Source organism: Hakea prostrata, chromosome 11 (genome assembly GCF_041222555.1).
Source record: "Hakea prostrata isolate BN-2017 chromosome 11, UWA_Hpros_2, whole genome shotgun sequence".
Classification (NCBI taxonomy): domain Eukaryota; kingdom Viridiplantae; phylum Streptophyta; class Magnoliopsida; order Proteales; family Proteaceae; genus Hakea; species Hakea prostrata.
This window is the reverse complement of record NC_142610.1, coordinates 27,264,754-27,277,430: the sequence shown is the minus strand read 5'-3', so window position 1 is coordinate 27,277,430 and position 12,677 is coordinate 27,264,754. Positions and strand designations below refer to the sequence as shown.

Genomic DNA, 12,677 nt, shown 5'->3' with positions numbered 1-12,677 from the left:
TGTTGTTTTACCTTTTTGTGGGGTTGTGGAGGGGTTTAATTTTGTTGTTCGTGTACTTGCATAAAATTGATGCATTTGGGTAAACTTTTAGAGTGTCTTAATGGTTCTCATTTCAATTGGTAAATCCTGTAGAGAGAATGGTTAGTTTAAATTTTTCGAGCTGCTATTTTGAACGGTGACCTTGTATAATGAAGGGTCACTTGTGTGTATCCTGGGGTTGTCATTTGTCTCCTTGTTCAAGTGGGTTTAATTGGTGCAATTTGTTTATCTATTTATTGTAAGCCTTGTCTTGAACAAGTTTACCCCTGGGTCAGTTGTTTGATAGGTGTGGTTAGTGGCACATTTCCTTTCTAAAAGTATGTCAATAACACTTGTGCATGACTAGCATAATGATCTGTTCCTTAGAGACAGCATCTATTGCAGCTTGTAACCTCATAATCTTTTTGAAGGCTATAAATAACCTACTCATGCAATGTAAATTTCAGATATGTTGACTGAAATTTTTATTTGAAAAGATACTTGAGATGAGTCATGGGATCCCAAGGTAGGTGACCCTGTGTGGATTTGGGACTTGTGTTTCTTCCTCCCGCATTTTATTTCCCTTTATGTGGACCTAGGTTTTCCCTATTTGGTTTTGAAAGGATCCATGTAGCTGGCCCCATTTAGTTGGGATAAGGCTTAGTTTGTTGTTGATTTTTTGTTTTATTCATTTGTAAGATTTAAAAAAATTAATCAGATGATGCTCTTCCACGCACTCAAAATTGTGTTGGATCATTTTGTTTGTTATTTTACGGTTTAGGGCTGCATGTTAAATTTGTGTTAAATTTGGTTGGACCCTTTTGTTTATTATTTTACAGTTTAAGGCTGCATGTTAAATTTGTTATAGTTTATTTTAATTTGTGTTAAATGTTGATTATCCAATATGTTTTTTGATGTGTGCAACAATTAGAGTTGGAGTAGTATATGGGCCGTAAGATGGCAGCAAGTGGAAAGCATGTGCCAACAAAGCGGAAGGATATGGCAAAGGATAAGGGAAAGGGAAAATCAGTGGTAGAAGCTGATGAAGAAAGGGGCTGGTTCAATGATGATTATCCCCAATGCAATCCCAAAAGATTAAATAAGCAAGCTATAGCTGAAGGAAGGGAAGTGGACATTCCTTCTTTCGAGGCTGTAGGTCTAGCAGCCAGATTTAGAGAGATTGGTTGGGAAAAAAATACTTGAGGTAAATACCAAGTGTTATGAGGACTTGGTGAAAGAGTTTTATAAGAATTTGATTGTCCAAGGAGTTGGGGAAGAGATTGGAGCCGTAAGCAAAGTTAAAGGGGTGCAAATAAAGTTTGATATTTGTACGTTAGCTGAGATTCTACAAATCTCAAATGAAGGTGCAAAAGTATTCTGGGAGCCTAAGAAGAAGTTCAATGACTTGATTAATGTGGATGTGACATATAGGGATATAATGCTGAATTATACGGGTGACACGAGGCATGTGAAGCTGAGGCAGCTGAAACCACTTCCGCACGCCATTGCATACATTGTGCAACACAATGTTGTACCTCATGATGGTCACCATGACAGCTTAAATTCATTTGAAGCTTATGTCACCTATTGTGTGCATAGAGGTAACAAGTTGAACCTACCGTACATCATTATGAAAATGATGCAGTACGCTAGATTGGCACCTAATTGGGCTCTCCCCTATATCAAACTGCTGACACACATTTTTGAGCATTATCATATTCATCTGTCAGCGGAGGATTCTGAAGCGGGGAAGAAGAAGAAGAAGAAGAAGAAGATGAAGAAGAAGAATGATGCAAAAATATCTGCCAGTAATTTTCATTTTGGAATACCATTGGGAGATGTAGGAGCAGAGGGTGCAAATGTAGGAGCACCGGTTGGTGAGGGTGTTGATCAGCCGGATGGAGCTAGATTGTCAAGATTTGAGAGAGAATTTTCTATCCTCAGGGGTGATGTACGGTATATCCGTCGGCGCTTAGATCAAATTGCAGAAGAGTTGCAGCTTTCGGATTTATCGGAGCACTCAGATGGTTCTTCTGATTCTTTAAATAGCTTGCTGAATGATTGAGTTGCTCAAATCATAAAAGGATAAGGTAATGTTATTTGCAAGGAACTTATTAGCAGCCTTCTGCTTATTAAGTTGAATTTAAATAACAGTGTCCATTTGTATGATGTGATTAAGTAGATATGCCTTAGAGCTGAATATGTTTAGTTACTCTTAATTATTGGAAAGAAAATTGCAAATGTCCATCTGGCTAACTGAGACTAGTTTGCAAACCCCAAAGAGAAAGTTAGATTTTACCATGAAGATACATCAAGTAGTTGTAGTGTCTGAGTCCTAGTCAAGGGTAGTTTATGTATTATGTTTATTTGTTTCTTTCTTATTTCTATGTTGTGTTACTTTAGTTAGTGTATCCTGAATAAAGTGGGAGTTTTAAAACTAGCTGATAACTCTCAACCATTATGACAAATACTGAGTTGTTTAGGGGTTGGTACAACTTTTTGAGTATCTTGTCTCCTACCTTTCAAGGTCTCAATCATCATGATTGATTCCTTCTATGGTTTCAAAACCTGCTCCTGGTAGCGATTACGCGGGCCCGAAATTTTCCCCCATCTCACCTCATTTTGGTGGGCGATGCTGGTGACTTTGAAGGTCTTTTGGGACAAAGAATTTCCGTCCAATCTATTTTAGGCCTTTTGAATGCATTGTTGGTCTCGTGTTGATGAGAAAACAGTTGTAACTGTACCTTCCATTACAACCCCAAGTTTGAAATATTTATGCTGAATAAATGAAGATGTACACTCATAAAACTTATTGCACTTATAATATACTTAATATATAACATATAATATGAATATTAACTTCGAACTCAAAATTTGTGATGTATCATATTTCGCCCATGGTCATCATTATTATTAAGTTCATATGACACGATGGGCATAGTTATGAGTTACAACATGAGACTACAAGACTTAAAACCCCACTAGCTCACTCTACATACTCGAGCTTTAGTCAGCTCCAAATAATCTAGTTTTCTGCACATCAGCAGTGACTTGATGGCACTTGGGTGTATTTGCATAAACTGTAACCAAGTGTTGTTTCAACCAAGGATCAAATTCGAGATGAGGTTGAAATTCCAATATCTGGGTTTAGCATAACCTCAATGAGGATTTATTAACAGAAGTTATTATGCCTTTCTGTTATTTGCAGCATAGATCAATTTTTTGAATGCTTTGATGGAATGAGGAATTCTCGATCAAGCATTGGCCAATGATGGTATATGGAACTTGACATGTTCTGTTTTCAGCGCAATAACTGCTGCATCCAGTCTTGCTTCTGGATCATTGCAAATTCCCACTGGTATGTTCTTGATCAACATTCTAATATCGGTATCTACATTGTCATCTTATGTCCTGAGGTCCCTGTGTTCTTAACATGTGACACTTGATTACTGTTCTGGGGTAACCCATGCGTATTTATTTCTTTATCTATTTTATTATCATATACATGTGTAGATCAGAAGCATGTCGAGACAAACCTAAAGGCAACTATTAAAGGGATTTCTCTTGTACTTTCCTTTCATGATGAAGAGCAAAAGCATGAATGTGATGACAAAAGTTTACACTATCTAAATGCAAAATGTGGAGATGCAGTTCTCATTTTGCAGGTAATTGTTGTGCTCACAAGAATTTATCTATCCACTTTTCCTTATTAAATAATAGTTGCAGGTAATAATTGCAATTTTCTTTAGGCTGACTATATACTTTTAAAAATAACAGAATTCTCCCCAAGAATCAAAGTTCGAAGCAACCGTGAAGCATATTGAGCTTGATGATTGCTTCAATCGAGGGGGGAAGGGGGGGGGGGGGGGGGGGGGGGGGCTTGCTGATGCGCGAGCAGAAAGAGATTCTATTGATACAGCATCTTCAGGGAAGAAGTTCAAGGTGCTCTCCCTCCATTTCACCTGCCTGCTAATGATCTTGTTGCACAAAGAGTGGCTAGTAGAATGAGTGGAATAAATTCTCCAACCATCCTTAAGGATGATTTAGTCAGGGTTAAGTTGCTAAGAACTTCAAGTGTCAATCATTTCCATTTCACATTAAGTTCAACTAACTCAAATGATGGCGGAAGGGTTCGGTCGCATTTATCTATGGAGCTTCCCCCCCGTTCATCTTCCGGGGTGAACTTTAATTTGGTTAATATGATTTTTAGTCTGTTGGGTCGAGTTGGATCTCCGGTCTTCTCGGAAACCAATAATGTAGACAAATGTTTTGGGGCAAAGGAATGCAAAAAGCAAGGATGACTCTTCATGTCATGAAGGCATGAAAGAAAGTACTTCAACCTATGTTACAACGCTGCCTCAGAAAGGAAATCTACAGGGAAGTATATTGATCCCAAAAGCAAGGATTCTTCTATGCTTCCCTTTTAAATGCAGTCGGGATTTCGGATGCTATACTTACTGGGATCAGTTTATTGCAATTGACTTCTGTACACCAGTGACAAAGGAAAAAATTCAAGATGGCAGTCAAAAGGCAGATTCGTCTGGGGCGGTTCCATCCATTTGGACTTTGGGAATATTTTTCTTTATTTAATTAATTCTTGTAAAGTTCCTATTGGCAATGACTCACTTATCCAGAAGCATGCTTTCTCTGCCCATAAGTTTTTCTCGTAATTAAGGGGGAGAGGTCGTTATCCCTGGCGTTACTATGTCTTGGCGGGAGAGGGTCACATTCTTGGTCCTTGGATGGCGAAGAAGGGTCAGTCCTTAGCTACTGCCCAGTGTTCAATGAGTTGAAATAAGGTGATGGATTATGGTTCTGAATTTGCATCTGTAACCACTTTGAAGGATGTGGAGAATACACATTCTGATACACGACAAGAGATGATTTTGAGCTCTGCATTTTTCCTGCATTTCCATCTTACTTCTGTTTCAATCCACCTTAACAATTCTCAGTATAAGGATATACATTGCCTTCTTAGTCAGATTTTAGATGGTTTAACATTCATGGCTAGTGATAACAGTGCTGCTCCATGTGACAATCCAAGGAGAGAAGCAGAACAATTGTCGATCCTTGCTGAATGTGAATCTGTCGAAATACTGATTGATGTGGATAAGGTGGAGGATATAAAATCTTCCTTGCAGACGGAACTTCCAGGCTCCTGGGATAGTTTGAAGTTGAAAGTACAGAAGTTTGAGTTATTATCTGTTGCAAATATTAGAGGGATTAGTGATGCTAAATTTTTTTGGTTCGTAGATGGCGAAGGTGGACTTTGGGGTTCAATCACGGGAGCTCCATCTAAGGAGCTTCTGCTAATCTCTTGTAGCAACTCTACAATTGGCCGTGGTGATGGTGAAGGTGCCAATGTATTATCTGCTGGTTCTGCTGGTACTGCTGTTGTGCACTTCTGGGACCCCCAGACTTTCCAATGTATTACGTCTATAACCATCAGAAGCGGTACAATAGTTGCACCAGGTGGTCGTTTGGATTGGTTGAATTCAATAACCTACTTTTTCAGCTTACCTTCTGATGACACAGAGCAAGAACTCAAGGAATCAGTTGTGGATGATTCACCTTATCAAGTGACTTTTGCCTTTAACTTGGTGGATGCTGCTTTGAGTTACGAGCCCTACATAAAAAATGTGGTGACCGGTGAAGAGTCAGGAGAACTGTATGTGGCATGTCTGTTGGCTGTTGCTTCATTGAATATTTCTAATCAAACTACGTCAAATTCTATAGACAGTGATTACAAAATAAGGGTGCAAGATCTAGGGCTTCTTCTTTGTGCATTATCAACTATCCAAGAATGCTAAAAGTACCTACAGTGTGGAACATCTTCGCAAGATGGGTTATGTTAAAGTGGCTAGGGAGGCACTTGTAGAAGCAATGTTGAGAACAAACTGTAAGAATGGCCTCTTATGGGAAGTAGAATGCTCTGAATCTCATATTAACTTGGAGACTTGCCATGATACAACATCTAGTCTTCTTCATTTGGTTGCTCAACTGCAGCAGCTTTTTGCACCTGATGTGGAGGAATCAGTTGTGCATTTGCAGTCTAGGTGGAATAATGTTCAGCAAGCGCTTGATAGGGATGATTTGATTTCTGAGACAATAATCTCTGAAGGCAGTGCTGCCTCATCACCTCCTCGAAACCATGCTTCAAGTCTAGACTCAAACTGTGGTTCTGTGGTGGGTCTGATGGATGAGATATGTGAGGATGCATTTCATCTTGCCAAGATCAGTTCAAGCACATGTAATACCTGTGGATCCCAATTCTGTTTTTCCCTTGATGGAGCGCTGCTTGGAGATGATTTACATATGTGTCATGCTGGAGCTTTTTCACATAGTTTATCCTTTAATGAATCAATGTCAGGACGAGGGGTGGGAAGCCCTCATGCATCATCCCTACATGGTGAGGGTTTTCCAGAATTTAGAGAAGGCTATTACTTATCCGAATCATGCCCTCCATCAGAGTTATCTGCAACCAACCAGTCCTTGCCTCAGAATGCTGGATACAAATCAAGCAGTGTGGCCCAAGGTGGAAATGGAAGTAGTGGATGGTATCAGGATACCTCTGTGATAATTTTAGAAAACCATATTTCAGATGTAGGTGACCATCCTGAAGAATTCCAGTTCTTAGAAAGTGAGGTTCCATCTACAAGTTCTGGTGGAATCTCCAAGGCAAAGGGAAGAGTACTTCTCAAGAATATTGGCATGAGGTGGCGAATGTATGATGGGACTGACTGGGATGACTCAGGGAGGAGTGCACTGCTTACCACAAGCACCATGAATACAAGTGGCAGAGATGCTAATGTTTGTTTAGAGCTTGAATTATGTAAGATGGATCTTTAGTATGATATGTTTCCTGATGGTGAAATATGCATGTCAAAACTTTCTCTTTCAGTTTAGGATTTTCATCTTTTTGATAGCAGCAAGAGAGCACCCTAGAAGTTGGTATAGCTCTATGACATTTTATGCTTAAAGTTTAATTTATACTGACACTCTCATTTATAGGATTCAGACATTTGAATAATGCTTATCCTTTTAATGTTGAAGGTTTTAGGAGATTATCATTCAAAGGATCACCCTAGAGAGTCCTCTGCCAAAGCTTTCAGGTTGGATTTGGAATCTGTCAGACCAGATCCTTCTACTCCTCTTGAGGAGTACCGGTATGTTCAAATTTTGATTTATCGTTTATTCTCTGCTCTCAACTTAGCTTTGAACCTCTTTGATGCTGGATATATTTCATTTAAAATTTCATCTGTAAAGTGCAATTTTTTAGGCATTTACCAGCGGTTCCGGGTTTTAAGTAATGATAAAAACATGAATATGTGGCTGCAACAGGGACAGGCTGGCCTGGCTTTTTAAAACCCAATCCAGCCCCAAATGCTCTTAGCTAAAAGCCCATTCCAGCCTCGGCCTTGACTCAAGGCCTAAAATTCTTGTCTTTGTTCCTGAACCCATACGAGCCAAGCAAGCCCAAACCTGCCTGATATTCTTTGATTAGGCCAGGTTGGGACAGTTGGCCCTGTCCCTATCCCTAGCCTTGGTTCTAGTCTTAGCCCTGGAAAATGTAACATAAAAAGTCAATTGTTTGACCGTAGAAGAAAATACAGACGTAAATAACATTAACCCTAAAACAAAATACCATTTTGGGCATGATCCCTTTCACAATCTGTTTGTGAGTTTTTTTTTTTTTGGGTCCATTTGATTTGTCCTTTTATAAAAACGGTATAATAAATACTTTGCATCATTGGAACCTTGGAGGCATCATCCCTTATCAATAACTAATATGGTTAAATACATTTTTCAATGCATTATGTCATATAAAAATCAATATTCGGATCTTAACTTTGTAGGTTTTCTCTTGAAAGCCTCTATTTCAAATCTTTTGCTTAGATAGTTAAATGTTCCTGATTGGGGTAGTTGGCGTATGAAAGATAATCTTTTGTGCAAGAATGGCTTGAAAGAATGGCTTGAATTGGTTTTGGATTCTTGTTTACAGTAATGGCTATTTCGAATTGAACTTGTTTTGTGTTTTGCATCATTAAAACACCTGAAGCATTTTAATTGGAATCTTGATCCTAGAAGGCCCTAGATTAAGAGTAATGATTTATGACCTTCAACTTTTGGCCTTAATGTGCTAGTGTAATTGGATTTCAGATTCCATTTACAACAATAATAGAGTACCATATGACCTAGTGAGCCAATAAATTTTTTTTTATTAATAAAAAAAAAATGTAGGATTTAGCTATTGACTATTGACTTATTTTTTTCTTTCATAGTAACATATTAAAATAAAAAGACAATAAATCAATTATTTTTACTATGTGACAACCAAAAATATGATATAAAAAAGAAGTGGAGCCATGGGATTGAAATGACTGTATTTGAAATGACTTACAGTCAAACTTAGGGCTTGGATCAAGGTTAATATTAGTGTTAGATCCTGGATTAGAATTAGGGCTGGGATGACGGCTAAACTCAGGCCAAAATCAGGGTTAGGATTAGTGCCAAAATATTAGGCACAGGTTGGGTAGGACAAACACTCATTCTAGGCTTGCCCTCAAGGCCAAAATCTTGAGCCCTAGCCTAAGTTGGGGCTCTAGGGGCCGGGGTAGGTCAGGGCCGCTACGGCCAAACTTGCACTCTTACATGAATACGTAGATCGAGAACTTGGTGAGGTGAGAACTCAGTAATATCTTGTTCTTTTGGGATTCTTAGATGAGATGGGACATGAGTTGATGTCTCAAGTATCTCGGTAAATTTATGGTAATCATATATTCATATGCTTCCCGCCGAAAAGGGCTTCAATTCAACCCGAAAAGAGTGCAGGTGTTTTGGCTGACCAATGTGGGTTGAGAAGCTGAGTTCTCAAACCCCATGAATAACAGGATTCATATCACTGACCGAAGCTGTTGGGTGTCAACATTGCTCCCTTTCAACTATGTATAGTATGCTGGAACTTTGATTTGTTGACGGCGGATAAATCTTGCTTTTATACTGTTATCTGTTCTGTCAGCTATCCAACCATAAGTATTGTTTCCTTTTTCCCATTCTCTCTATGGTTTTAACTCCAGTTTCTTTTGAGGTAAAAAGTGGACAGTAATAGTATATGGTGTTATGTTTGTTGGAGGAGTTGAAAAAAATAAAAAAAGAACAAACTGGTGCATATTTGGATTTCCATGCTTATATTAATACTGAAACTAGTGAGTTACTTGAGTGTTATGTGTGTTGAGGTGTTCCTTTTAAGCAGATGGAGGAGCTTATAACAACACGAGTAACCTGCATTTATTTGGCACTTTGTTGAACTAGGTTGATCTGCACATTGTGTTCTTTTCTTGCGCCTACACTGCCAGAGGGTTTTGAAAACCATGACAATAGTTTTGGATGTACAATATAGATTCCAACCTCGTTGTCCAGTAGACAGTGAACTGATTATAAGTTTCTCAAGCATGGCTATGTTTTGGTTTTTCGATCCAGGTTAACCATCGCATTCCTTCCTATGCTAGTGCATCTTCATCAAGATCAACTTGATTTTCTAATCAACTTCTTTGGGGGTAAAGGATCATCAACAGACCAGTCTCCAAATGTGGCTCGGGATTTTGATGAGTCAAAAATGCCTCCAGAGAAGACCAGTCGTTTGGAGGAGTGCTATCGTAGAAGAGGCATTGCTTCCTTATTTCCGGGTGGTTTTATATGTTTCTTTTTCTTTTAGTTGTACTAATTGTCTGCACCTGTTGCTTGAGAATATTGAATCATTGGTATTATGACTAGTATTTTTGTCTATATTTGGAGTTCCAATATCCATTCCTCACATTAGTGTCATTATTTGAGTTACAAACTTCCAGTTTACGATTGTATTATCCCCTTCTTCAAATATCCAAACGGTTATTGTGATTGTTGGCCTTTTGCCCTTTTCTTGCTATTTCAATTGGTTGAGCTTATTCATTGCATTACTGCATTAAACTTGCCAGTTTTGCTCTGTCATTCACAAAGTTTGTTTAATTCATCGGTAAACCATGATATCTACTAGTGCGGTGATAAGTAGGAGCATGACTTATTTTCTCCAATATATTTATTCAAGGATCAACATTGTCAAATGTCGTATTTTTAAAGGGAACCAACCCCTTTCAACCATGCCTTTCCTCCAACAATGACTTCATTATAGTTGTTACACATTGTCTTTTGTTTTCTTGCATTGATCAGGAATCCTTGTTGCCATGCAATATTGTCATCCTTCGTGGTGTGGTATTAAGTAGGAACTAAAAAGCAACCTATATATCAAATATATAAGAAATCATTATGTTCAATGCCATAGTGAAACAATTATGATACTTCCAATATGTCTAATTTATAAAATCCAAATTTTGCTAACACATGTTCAGTTACAAGCAGAGGAATCGGCCCGGGTGACTATGTTCTTCTTTGATATTGTGGTGAGAATGTTCTTCTGCTGTTGCAGGCGTTTCTTTAATACGGACACATTCTGTTTCAGACTGACTGGATTTTTCTATTCATTACGTGTACTAACAATTCAGTACTGGTTACCTTGTTTCTCTATGATAGGTGGTGCATCTGATGGTGACAGACAGATGAGAGAAAGTTGAACCTCCATGGAAAACCTTATGTGGTTCAATATTTGTCTTGTGGATATTTGATCAGCACTTGTGTTGCACTCTATGGCCAGATACAACACCACGTTGAATGACCACCCCATGAAAGGCACCACAGCTGATTCTTCTATGTGTACAATTCGTTGTTACCCCTCTGAGTTGATCTAGGATCCATTTTAATATGTTCACTAAACCTTCTCACTGACTGGATTCTTTTCTTTTATATCCCCGGAGTTAATGTAAATAAATTCTCTTACATGGACTTAGATGAAACAACACATTCACATTAGTATTTGACTACATTGTCTGAACAGATCGGTTAATTTCTTTCTTAACAAGTGAATTGAATATTTTGCCGCACCGACAGGTTCACGCATTTTTGTTACAATGCAAATAAAGCATACATTCATATGTGAACGGCATTTTCGCCTATTCAAAGTGTTATTTTTTCATATGTATGAACGTGAAAATGTGCTAGTTTTTTTATTATTTCGTAACAGGGAATTTGATACTTTTTGATCTCGGGATGAAATGGGAACCAACCCCATTGGTGTATGTGTTCTCATGAAGAAAGTACTTGGTTCCCTTTTAAAGTTCGTCAACCTATTTTCTCTCTGTGTTGACAGACGAAACGGGCTGGTTCCCTTTAAAAGGGAATCGGCCCATTTGGTCTCTGTGTTGACAGACGAAACGGGCTGGTTCCCTTTAAAAGGGAATCGGCCCATTTGGTCTCTGTGTTGACAGACGAAACGGGCTGGTTCCCTTTAAAAGGGAATCGGCCCATTTGGTCTCTGTGTTGACAGACGAAACGGGCTGGTTCCCTTTAAAAGGGAATCGGCCCATTTGGTCTCTGTGTTCACAGACGAAATGTGCTAGTTCCCTTTAAAAGGGAATCGGCCCATTTGGTCTCTGTGTTCACAGACGAAACGGGCTGGTTCCCTTTAAAAGGGAATCGGCCCATTTGGTCTCTATGTTCACAGACGAAACGGGCTGGTTCCCTTTAAAAGGGAATCGGCCCATTTGGTCTCTGTGTTGACAGACGAAACGGGCTGGTTCCCTTTAAAAGGGAATCAGCCCATTTGGTCTCTGTGTTCACAGACGAAACGGGCTGGTTCCCTTTAAAAGGGAATCGGCCCATTTGCTCTCTGTGTTGACAGACGAAACGGGCTGGTTCCCTTTAAAAGGGAATCGGCCCATTTGCTCTCTGTGTTCATCAGACGAAACGGGCTGGTTCCCTTTAAAAGGGAATCGGCCCATTTGCTCTCTCTGTGTTGCATGACGAAACGGGCTGGTTCCCTTTAAAAGGGAATCGGCCCACTCGAGACGAACGGGCTGGTTCCCTTAAAAGGGAATCGGCCCATTTGCTCTCTGTGTTCACAGACGAAACGGGCTGGTTCCCTTTAAAAGGGAATCGGCCCATTTGCTCTCTGTGTTCACAGACGAAACGGGTTGGTTCTCTTTAAAAGGGAATCGGCCCATTTGCTCTCTCGTGTTCACAGACAAACGGGATGGTTCCCTTTAAAAGGGAATCAGCCCATTTGCTCTCTCGTGTTCATCGACAAACGGGCTGGTTCCCTTTAAAAGGGAATCGGCCCATTTGCTCTCTCGTGTTCTCGGCGAAACGGGCTGGTTCCCTTTAAAAGGGAATCGGCCCATTTGGTCTCTCGTGTTCACAGACGAAACGGGGCTGGTTCCCTTTAAAAGGGAATCGGCCCATTTGGTCTCTCGTGTTCATCGATCGAACGGGGCTGGTTCCCTTTTAAAGGGAATCGGCCCATTTGCCTCTCGTGTTCATCGGGACGAAACGGGCTGGTTCCCTTTAAAAGGGAATCGGCCCATTTGCTCTCTCGTGTTGACAGACGAACGGGCTGGCTCCCTTTAAAAGGGAATCGGCCCATTTGGTCTCTCGTGTTCCCGCACGAACGGGCTGGTTCCCTTTAAAAGGGAATCGGCCCATTTGCTCTCTCGTGTTCCATCGAAACGAGGCTGGTTCCCATTAAAAGGGAATCGGCCCATTTGCTCTCTCGTGTTCACAGACGAAAGGGG

At 39.8% G+C, this 12,677-nt stretch overlaps 1 pseudogene across 1 annotated transcript; it reads left to right on the top strand.

Moving 5' to 3' along the window:
* The first annotated feature begins 975 nt into the window (after nucleotides 1-975).
* On the top strand, nucleotides 976-10,625 carry LOC149001244 (autophagy-related protein 2-like; annotated as a pseudogene). The gene is made up of 10 exons (XR_016170657.1): nucleotides 976-1,201; nucleotides 1,284-1,619; nucleotides 1,863-1,974; nucleotides 3,227-3,376; nucleotides 3,532-3,683; nucleotides 3,796-6,969; nucleotides 7,072-7,184; nucleotides 9,499-9,704; nucleotides 10,225-10,266; nucleotides 10,404-10,625. The product of XR_016170657.1 is annotated as an autophagy-related protein 2-like (transcript).
* Nucleotides 10,626-12,677: the final 2,052 nt, after the last annotated feature.